Source organism: Rhinopithecus roxellana, chromosome 8 (genome assembly GCF_007565055.1).
Source record: "Rhinopithecus roxellana isolate Shanxi Qingling chromosome 8, ASM756505v1, whole genome shotgun sequence".
Classification (NCBI taxonomy): domain Eukaryota; kingdom Metazoa; phylum Chordata; class Mammalia; order Primates; family Cercopithecidae; genus Rhinopithecus; species Rhinopithecus roxellana.
This window is the reverse complement of record NC_044556.1, coordinates 134140746-134152232: the sequence shown is the minus strand read 5'-3', so window position 1 is coordinate 134152232 and position 11487 is coordinate 134140746.

Sequence of the window (11487 nt, the reverse complement as noted above, 5' to 3'; positions counted from 1 at the left end):
TATGGTCTGCCGTTTTAGATGCCTAAAAGAGGGAAGGGTCTCAATACCTCACATAGCTCTGCTCACCTTCCAGAAGTGGGATTAGCCAACAAATAGGGCCTTAGCCATTATATTTTTTCTTAGAGAATAAAAACAAACAAGTAAGCAAACAAAACACAACCCAGATGAGCACTGAAGGTTACAGTAGGAAATGTAATAGAAAAAGACAATGAAACATGACATGCATACTCATATAAAGCATTTAGATTAATGTCAAAGACTGGTGCACTGTGGGTTGATAAGAACCCACCAACATGTTTTATTTAATCTGCAGTGTTTAAACAAAATCAATATTTCGTGAAGTTAAAAGTGGGGAAACTTCACTAACAAATTTCATACACAAACATAAGAACATCTGGCAAGTAGGCCCATGTTGCCACTTCACAAGAATCTGCTGGAGCTTCGCAATAGCTGCTCCCTTTGGCCAAGCTCATGTGCTATGTACGCTCACTTCTCTCGGGTGTATTATCTACCTCGCCGTGACAGGCATTTTAGTTTGCAACCCTTGCATTAAAGCATCACCCTATTAAGGAAGAGAAAGTGGGCAGACACACTTCACTTTAGGTGTGTAAAAGAGGGAAGGGTCTCAATACCTCACATAGCTCTGCTCACCTTCCAGAAATAGGATTAGTCAACAAATAGGGCCTTAGCCATTATATTGTTTCTTAGAGAATAAAAACAGGCAAGCAAGCAAACAGAAAACAACCCAGATGAGCACTGAAGGTTACAATAGGAAATGTAAGTAGAAAAACACAATTAAACATGGCATGTGTACTCATATAAGGCATTCAGGTCAGGAGTTCGAGAGCAGCCTGGTCAATATGGTGAAATCCCATCGCTACTAAAAAAAAAAAAAAAAAAAAAGAAAAGAAAAGAAAAAAAATCATTTTTTTCTTCACTAACAAGGATACATATTATCTGAGATGGAGAATAAAGGCCAAATTCCAAGGCAGGAATTATTTTCTTCTTTCTTTATCTTCCTTCTTTCCTCCTCCTTTTCCTCTTCCTCCTCCCGCTCCTTTTGGCAGCAAAGAATTCCACTTATTGAATGTATTACAAAAGAGGTTTTCATCAAAAAGACCAAAATCCATGCCATCAACAGACTCCTCAGAATCTAGGAGTTTTTAACTTCCGATGCTTTATCCAGACACTCCGTCCCCCTCCTACTCCCCTCAGTGAGCTCTAGCCTTCATAGCCTGGCCAGGGAGCTCTTGCCTCCAAGATAATGCCGCAGTGTGGTTCTTGTGGCCCCTCCCTCGCTGCTAAATAGCCAGGTCATTCTGGGCCAGGGAAGCAGGCCTCCCTGGCTGGTGCCCACAGCTCAGAGGCCTCTTCCTGAGGTGGCTCCACTCTTTCTTCCTCAGCTGATTCTGCCTCTACAACAAGCTACTGAGAAAACTGGAACTTTCCACAGTGCCTAGTAGTTTCATAGCAATATCATAAAATTATGAAGCCTTGCAGTGGTTCTACCAGGAGCTTAGGTCTCCCCTAAGCTCCAGATTTATCCATCCACTGTCCACTAGATTTCTTCTCCTCCAGCTCTGATAGTATCTCGACCAAAACTTTTCCAAATCTATAGCTGTAATCTTACCTTGTCATCCTCCCAAAGCAAACCATGTTTTAACTCCTCTATTTCCTTTTCTTACAATTTTCCTCACAATGACCTGAGCCAGAAGCCTTGGAATCATTCTAAGGATGAGAAATCATTCTACTTTCTCACAACCAAATGGTCATGGGACCTACTACAAACCACCTCCTTACTATCTTTCATACATCGGCTCCTCTCCATCTTTAGTATAACTAACCCCATTCAGGCTCTCACATGGAATGTTCTGAAAGTCTCCCGAATATGTGCTTATGTCTGGGCTTGCCTGCTCCACCCCTCCATGTTCTACACATCGGACAGTGAGAGTGACTTCTAAACCAGGAGTCTGATCATGGTGCTCTTCAGCTTAAACCCTTTACTGGGCCCTCTGTTTGGACAATGAATACAGACTATGGTTCTCGGTGACCTATTCTTAACTTCTGGCCTAGCTCTCTAGACATGCACTGTCCACATGTGGCTCCTGAGCACTTGAAATTGTGCTAGTGCAAACCAAGGGATGCTATAAGTATAAAACACACACCAGATTTCAAAGAGATAGTACAAAGAAAAAAGAGTCTAAAATATCTTGATAATAATTTTTATATTGGTTATGCATTGAAATGAAAATATTTTGCATATATAGAGCTAAAAGCATATTATTAAAATTACATATTTTCTTTTTAACATCTTTTAGTGTGGCTACTAGAAAATTTTAAATTACATATTGTCTTGAATTATGTTCTAGATGTTTTCCTCATCACATCTTTCTACCCTCCACCCTGCTAAACAACAGGTATGCTAAATGACAGTTTCCAACAGTAAGCCATAGTATTTAGTAATTTTATACAGTCCCTTTTAAGTGAAAATTAAAATGCTCTTTAATTATCACACTCCATCCCACCTGTGATGGTTTTAAGATATTATCCATAAATCCTTTTGATACTCCCCCCTTTCAAAAGGTAGACCTGAATACACCTCCCATTCAGTATGGACTACACTTGGCAACTTGCTTCTAACAAATAGAATAAAGCAGAAGTGTCAGTGTGTGAGTTCCAGGATTAGGTCATCAAACGTGTTGCAGCTTCTCTCTCTCTTACTCTGGTCATTCACTCTGAGTGAAGCCAGCTGTAATATCATGAGGAGACCCAAGGTGTCCTATAGAGAGATCCACATGGCAAGAAAGCAAGGCCTCCTCCTGCCAACAGCCATGTGAGTGAGCTATCTTGGAAGTGGATCCTCCAGCCCCAATCAAGCCTTCAGATAATGGAAGCCCTAGCTAATATCTTCATGGTAACCTCATGAGAGACCCTGAGCCAAAAAGCTGCTCCCAACTTTCTGAACCACATAAACTATTGTTTTAAGTAGCTGAGCTTTGGGATAATTTGTTACACAACAATAGATTACTAACATACCATCCATACGCTATATCCCCCCACCCCAACTTCCACCCAAGAACAGGAAGACAGAAGAGAAGCTGCTAAGAATTGCAACTTATGTTTTGCCTACTTAGATGTCAAGATTTGATTCAAAATCATCTCCTTTATGATGATTAAACCAAAAGGATTTATGGATAATGTCTTAAAACCATCACAGGTGGGATGGGGTGTGATAGTTAGAATAACAGAATATCAAACAACAAAATGGACTAAGACAGCCTTCTTCATACCCTGCTAAATATCTGGGTCTCATTCCTTGGAGGACTGGCTCTCAACTAGTTATCATGTATTCTCTCCCAAGGTGGCAACCTGTACATCAGTGGGAAGTGCTTGGAGGCTGCAAAGGGCAGGATTGATAGTTTATTGTGTGCTGGGCTTCATTTATCCTCATATAACCATTTCAATGTGTGGGAAAACACAACCCTGGAAGGATACATTTTGTCCTTCATTTTACAGATGAGAAACTGAGGATCTGGGAGATTACACAACTGTCCCATGTCACTGTTGGTTTTCTGAAGTCAAAACTCTGCCTTGCAAGTCTCTTGGGCCTCAAAAATTCAAAGGAGCATAATTCTAATGGTGGATTAACGAGGCCTGTGATGGGAGGAATATGTTGTTATTGTTTTTAACAGGGGTAGAGGTGGAAGAGGGTGATGAGCGTGAGGGTGAGAGGGAAAGATCTATGTGGAAAAATCCTTCAATTATAGGATCACCAAAATATAGAGCTAGATGGGATCACAGATAGTATCTGCACCAATTCCTTTCATTTTGTGGGAGTGGAACATTAAGGTCCAAAGTGGATGAATTATATTCATTTATATCTAAAGGATTGAGAATGTACAATCCAGAAAAAAAAGCAACATTCTTGGTTATATTTATAGGAACCAAGTTTTCTAATGATCTTACTTGGGATAGGAGAAGAGATGACTGATTTTTCACCCAATATTCAAAACCACAGCATCCCCATCTGTGGTCATCAACAGAAGTACAATCCACAATAATTGTATAATTATGTGAGAGGCATTACCATTTCTAAGCAGTTTCCAAATTTAGCAGTGTTTACATGTCTTCATTTCCCCCAAAAATGTTAAATAAATAAATGCATAGGTTTGGCATAGGAAAGTATGTGTAATCAAATAATAGGTAACCTTACCAGGCAGATATATTTTGTTTAGAAATCCTTATTTTGATTTCTCAGAACTCTAAGGCAAGGGATCAAAATATAAGGGATCTCGTAGCACAAGCATGCTTACAAAAGCAAACTGCATGGGATGGTGATTTGTCTCACGGCCTGAGGTACGTGCAGCTCTGCTTTCTGTACAAAGTGGACAGGGCAGAAAAGCAGCTGGTCCTTGTCCTGCCACTGGAATGACAGGAATAGTATGGGTTGGGTAGTAGTCCATTTATGAACACTTGAATGCAGTCAAATAAGACTTTCATTGAGCTTCTACTCTGTGTCAAGTACTGCGTTATCATTAGGTGGGATGTAAGCTGATAGATAAGATAAAATGTACCCTCAGAAAATTAAATAGGTCTTGTGAGTATCAATATGAATTTTAATGACAAGTAACACCTTCTGTTTGTGAATGTAGCTGGATAATTTTTGATACATTAACTGATATATTTTCATTTCTCAGTAATTCTTGTTACCTGTGAACTTTTTTCCCATACAGACTTTCTTGGCACACTGCCTCAGGAACAGGATTATGCTACAGAACAAAAAGAGCAAATTCTTGACTTTTGAATTCCAAAATCTAAAATCTTGGCAAAAACAATATGTTTAGAAGGAAAATCGATCTGGAAATGGTCAGCATCAGTTCTTCCTACCCCTAACACAAAATAAACCTAGAGGGAAAAAACCTGTTGGGGATAAAAAGTAGCAAAAGCAGAAGAGTTATAACCTTGAACTGGTCATGGAGCAGACACCTATGGTCCGTGCCCTCTGCCCTGACCCCAGAAGTTGCTGGTGCAGAGGAGAGACAATAGACGCTCGAAAGGAAATAGAGGAAACGAAAGGGAATCTGGCCAGCACCTCCCCTACCTATACCCCCGGCTACTGCCTCCAGGCCCAGGTAAAGCTCCACATACCCCACATATCTCAGGCTCTTAGGATCTTTCTCCAACATGTTATGGAGACAGCAGAGAAGAACATATGGCTGGGAAAGTGTATCTAAATGGAGAGGACCCAAAATAGCCTGAAAGTTCCCCAACATGTCCCTGGAGTTCAGGACCAGACCAAATATTTTCCAAGTGCTCAAGAGAAAAAGTCATGAGAGACCCAGACGGACCTCAGGCACTGCAGGATGATGACCAAATCAGCCACTACCCGTGTGACTGATGAGAAACCCTAAGGACTGATGTCTGTTCCCCAACTCTCTCCCTGTCAGATGCTAATGCACCCTGAAGGTGTCCTAGATCTATACAAACACTCCATGTTCACTATCCCACATAGACAACTATCCATCCCAGAAGAGTTGCCACCAGTCTCTTCATAAACCCAGCCCCACCCATGCATCCATATTTAACCAGCTTCCTTCAGAAATATTCTCGCAGAGTTCCACTAAATCTTCTATGCTATAGGCACAACTGCTTTCTTTTTTCCATGCTTATGGAAGTAAAGAAAAGGCCAGGACAACATAGTCTGTGTAACAATCTGGTGCATCAGAAGAACGGAAAGAATAAAGTCTCCAGTGACCCTATGTTCCTGATCCATACAAGATCTTCTTTCTGATCTCCAGAACCTGAGCCATGAAGTGGAAAAAAGTCCTCTAGGTGGCCGTTTCCCAACCTGGTGGTACTTAGTGCCCTTTCCTTCTTGCAATGTCCTCTCATTGTCTTCCCAAAACAACCTGAAACTCACTCCCATTAAAGTGACGGGACTCAATAGTTTGAGGTTTAACTCTAACTCCTTTTCTGTTCACACAGCTATCCAGTTGTTAAATCTACCTGCTGGCTCTCTCCTCTCCTTTCTATTATCTGGAAGTGCTGCTCTCTGAATATTCCTTTTCCTCAATCCAGGAACATGACAGATTTGCACTTTCCCTCTTTCTTGAGGTACATCATGGCCAGTCATGTGGCTTCCTTTGGCTAGTGAAACGTGGACAGGAGTAACATGGGCTGCTTCCTAATTGTAGTAAGCAACACTGCAGCACTCTGCCTCCTGCAGCTGGAACTGACAGCATTTCAGATGGTGAAGGCCCTGTCACTCTGATTTCCAGAGTAAAGGGCATGTTATGGGCCGTTTCAGTCAATGGGCATGTAAAGTGAGCAAGCAATAAACACTTGTTAAATGAACTCGCTGGCTGTTGCTGCATAATAATCTAACCCATCCTGACTAATATGCCCAGGCTGGCTAGAATTGGGCATATGCCTAGAACTGGGGTTCAGGCTCTCGTTTCTCATCAAAGCTTTTAACACATGCCACTCAAAGTCTGGTTCATACACAGGTATCAATCCACAAACTATTGCTGCTCTGCAATGATGTAAGTATAGAAATTGAGAATAAACATTTAAATATTCTTGTAACAGTTAAGCTGATTAATCTGACCTATTGAATCTAATAATGACATATTTGGAATTGTCTTTCCCCCAGATCTTAGCACGATGTCTTACCCACGAAGGTGCTACCAAATTGGATTATTGATTCATGATTAAGAAACAGAATTATGTTAGGATTCCAAGCACTGGCAGGCAGATCTGAGGAATACTTGGGGTGAAAGACCCTTCTTCATTGAGGTGAAATGATCATTTGTAAGTTTCTGGATTTTCTGTTTGTGCCAGCACAAAATTTAGTGTCAACAAGCAGAGAAACCTTATGAGTTCTTCTGTATTTACCATTAAATATTGTTTTAGGTTTGCCAACATAAAAGCGTGAGCATGAATGTGTTTATCTTCTGCAATAAAACTCTGTAAATACATTGCTTATGAATATGTTTTTCAGAATTACCCACAAACAGCTTGACATTTTGATACATTTGTTCAAGTATCAGAGGATAATGTAATTGATCCCAAAATCACTTCCTAACTCCCTCCAGGACTGAATAAATTTTTCCTCCCAAAGACTCTTTGGCACACACTAATACATTTCTCTGCATCATACAAGAAAAAGGCAACATAATATTCTGAAAACAATAGAGTGCTAGGTATCAGGAGACCTGGATCTAATCTGCATTACCCACTCCATTCGCTTGCTACCACATGGAGCTATTAGTTAACCGCTTGTGCCCTAATTTCTCTCTCTTATGAGGATAAAAAGTTAATAACATGTAAGTAACATCAGCTCTGTTGTGAGCATCAAGATATAGGGTTCTGAAGCACGTAGTAGTGAATAAAGTACAACATGATTATAATTTTGCATTTATGTATAATATTGTCCTTGTAATGCTCTCGAATTATTCTGTACCTAGATTTTCTCCTTTCAAGCGAGACAATAAGCTCCTTAGAGGTTCACTGTGCACTTTTTCTTTGCATATGATCCAATGCTGAGTCCTTTAGGACAAATAATACACATATGATTATTGTTTGAAAACTATTTATCATAAGTTGTTGAACCCCTTCACCCTTAAGTAAACTACACAAACTTTATACACTGCAAGACAAGTAGTCCTCAATTCACACTAACAACAGGTGTTTAGAATTTTGGCTAAAGAGAGTTGTAATTGCCTGAGTTCCTTGAGGGCAGAGGTCATGTCTCACCAATCTTTGTATCCCTAGACTTACCATAGTATCTGAGCACAGAGAAGGAGCCCAGTTTATATGGACTGCATTATGTACCCTTCAAATTCATATATTGAAATCCTATCCCACAATGTGACTGGAATTGGGGATAAGGCCTTTCCGCCAGAGAGCATGCACTTGCACATGCTCTGACTCTCTCTCTCTCTCTTTTTCTCAATCTCGCCATGCCCCACAGAGGAAAGGCCATGTGAGGACATAGCCAGAAGGCTGCCATCTGCAAACCAGGAAAAGAGCCATGCTAGCACCTTAATTTGGAACTCCCAGCATCCAGAACTGTAAGGAGATAAATTTCTGTGTTTATGCCACTCAGCCTATGGTATTTTGTAATGGTTGTCCTAGCTAAGATACCAGTTAATGTCTGAAGATAAATTGATAAATAAACAACATTTAATAAAATACTTCTTATTACTTCCACTTAGTACCCAGAAACCTAAAAGGCCAATCTCTGATTTTGCTTAAATTGGTTTTGGGAAAATTTTCAGAATCATTTAAACATTATAATAGCACATCCACCTACTAGACATTTGATTTTTCCATCCACTTTCCTTAGTGAGTACAAGCAGTTCTTATCCAAGGATCATTAAGAGGATTAGGCTGCAAGAATGGGGGTGGTAAGGAACAGAAGAGTTATTGGCCAGAAAGAAGGGAAAATTGTACTATTAATTGTTCAGAGGATAGCACATCATTCTGCACATGTAAACACTCAAGGTAAAATATGGCAGATGAATAAAGAGCTTCTGTATAGAAGAACTATAAACTTTGGCAGGAACCACTGTGCTGCAGTAGTGAAGAGACCTCCTGCTAGGGGCTGCAGTGGAAAAAGTGACCTCAGAGAGGAATTCAGAATAGAAATACTCAGAAAGAGATGAAACACCATGAAGTTTTGGTTAAGTCATTTGGTTCCAGACTTATAAAAGGGAAAAGCTGTTTTAGTAAAAAATAAAAAATAAAAATAAAAATGCTGACTACATGAACTTTGCAGATTATTCTTCTATTCTAATTGTAAATTTGAATTCCAAAGTACCTCTTCCTTCATGTTCTTGACATGAGATCTATGGTGTTTAGTAACTTATTCTTCTAAAGAGGCTCAGCCAGGAGAAGCAAATACTTAGTCTGGAGCCATAGGACCTAGCTTAGCATTCCACTGAGCTGCCCCAGCACAGAGGGCACATTGATTAGGGACTCCAGAAAAGAAAGGCAAAGGCAGCACCTGAGAGAAATCCTCACATACCATTTCCCTCTTTCATGCCCCAGCTAAAGAGGGCATCCCTTTTACAGAAAAGTTGATACCGGCATACCTTGGACATATTGAAGGTTCAGTTCCAGACCACTGCAATAAAGTAAATATTGCAATAAAACAAGTCATACAATTTTTTTGGTTTCCTAGTGCATATAAAACTTACATTTACACGAACATGTAGTATATGGCATCATGTCTAAAAAACAATGCACACACCTTAATTTTTAAATACTTTATTGCGAAAAAGGCTAATAATCATCTGAGGCTTCAGTAAGTCATAATCTTTTTGCTGGTGGAGAGTCTTGCCTTGATGTTGATGGATGCTAACTGATCAGGGTGGTGCTTGCTGAAGGCTGCGGTGGCTGTGGTAAAGTCTTAAAATAAGATACAATGAAATTTGCCAAAATCATTGACTCTTCCTTTCACAAAAGATTTCTCTGTAGACTCTGACGTTACTTGATAGCATTTTACCCACAGTAAAATGTTCAAAATTGGAATCAATCTTCTCAAACTCTGCTGCTTCTTTATTAACTAAGTTTATGTAATTTTCTAAATATGTTGTCATTTCAACAGTGCTCACAGCATCTGCACAAGGAGTAGATGGAATCTACTCTTTGCTCATCCATAAGAAACAACTCCTCATATGTTCAGGTTGTCTCATGAAATTATAACAATCCATTTATATCTTCAAGCTTCACTTCCAATTCTAATTCCCTTGCTATTTTTACCACATCTACAGTTACTTCCTCCACTAAAGTCTTGAATGCTCAAAGTCATCCACAAGGGTTGGAATCAACATCTTTCAAACATTTTTACCTCTTCCCATGAATCACAAATGTTCTTAATGGCATCTAGAATGGCAAATCCTTTCCAGAAGGTTGTCCGTCTACTTTGCCCAGATCCATCACAGGAGTAACTATCTATAGCAGCTACAGCCTTACAAAATGTAGTTCTTCAGCAATAAGACTTCAAAGTCAAAATCACTCCTTGACCTTATGGAATGGATAATGTGTTCACAAGCATGAAAACAACATCAATCTCCTTGTATATGTCCCTAGGGCTCTTGGGGGACCAGGTGCATTGTCAATGAACAGTTTATTTTGAAAGAAATATTTTTTTCTGAGCAGTAGGTCTCAATTGTGGGCTTAAAATATTCAGTAAACCATGCTGTAAACAGATGTGCTTTCATCCAGGCATGGTTGTTCCATTTATAGAGTATAAGTAGAGCAGATTGAGCATAATTCTTAAGGACTCCAGGATTTTCAGAATGGTAAATGAACATTGGCTTTAATTTAGTCATCAGCTGCATTAACCCCAGACAAGAGAATTAGCCCATCCTTTGAAGTTTTGAAGCCAGACATTGGCTTCTTTCTAGCCATGAAAGTCCTAGATGGCATTTTTTTTTTTCCAATATAAGGCTGTTCTGTCTACATTTAAAGCGTGTTATTCAATATAGTCACCTTCATCAATTAGCTAGATTTTTTGATAATTTACTGCAGCTTCTACATCACGATTTGCTGCATCACTTTGCACTTTTAAGTTATGAAGACAGCTTCTTTCCTTAAACCTCATGAACCAAGCTCTGCTAGCTTCCAACTTTTCTTCTGCCGTTTCTTTACCTCTCTCAGCCTTCACAGAATTGAAGAGAGAGTTAGGGCCTTGCTCTGGATTAGGTTTTGGCTTAAGGGAATGTTGTAGCTGGTTTGATCTTCTCTGCAGACCCCTCAAGCTTTCTCCATAGCAATAATAAAGCTGTTTCACTCTCATTCATGTGTTCACTGGAGTAGCACTTTTCATTTCCTTCCATAACTTTTCCTTTGCATTCACAACCTGCTGTTTGGCACAAGAGCCCTAGTTTTCGGCCTATCTTATCTTTTGGCATGTTTTTCTCACTAAGTGTAATTGTTTCTAGCTTTTGAATTAAAGTGAGAGATGTACTACTCTACCTTTTACTTGAACACATAGAGGCCACTGTAGGGTTATTAATTGGCCTAATTTCAATATTGCTGTTTCTCAGGGAATAGGGAAGCCAGAAGGGAGAGAAATTGCAGAAAGCCTGGTTGGTAGGGCAGTCAGAACACACATAACATTTATCAACTAAGTTTGCTGTCTTATATGGGCACAATTTGTGGCACACCAAAACAATTACAATAGTAACATCAAATATCCCTGATAAAAAGATTACCATATCAGATATAATAATCATAAAAGTTTAAAATATGGCAAGAATTACCAAAATATGACAGAGAGATACAAAATGATCACATGTTGGAAAAATGGCATTGACAATCTTGCTTGAGGCAGGGTTGCCACAAACCTTCAATCTGTAAAAAACACAGTATCTCCAAAACAGAATAAAGAGAATTGTAATATAACAAGGCATACCTGCTTGTATTTAAGCAGCAATGCATATCTTTCACCACCAGCACTTAGCCAGTATACCCCATCTA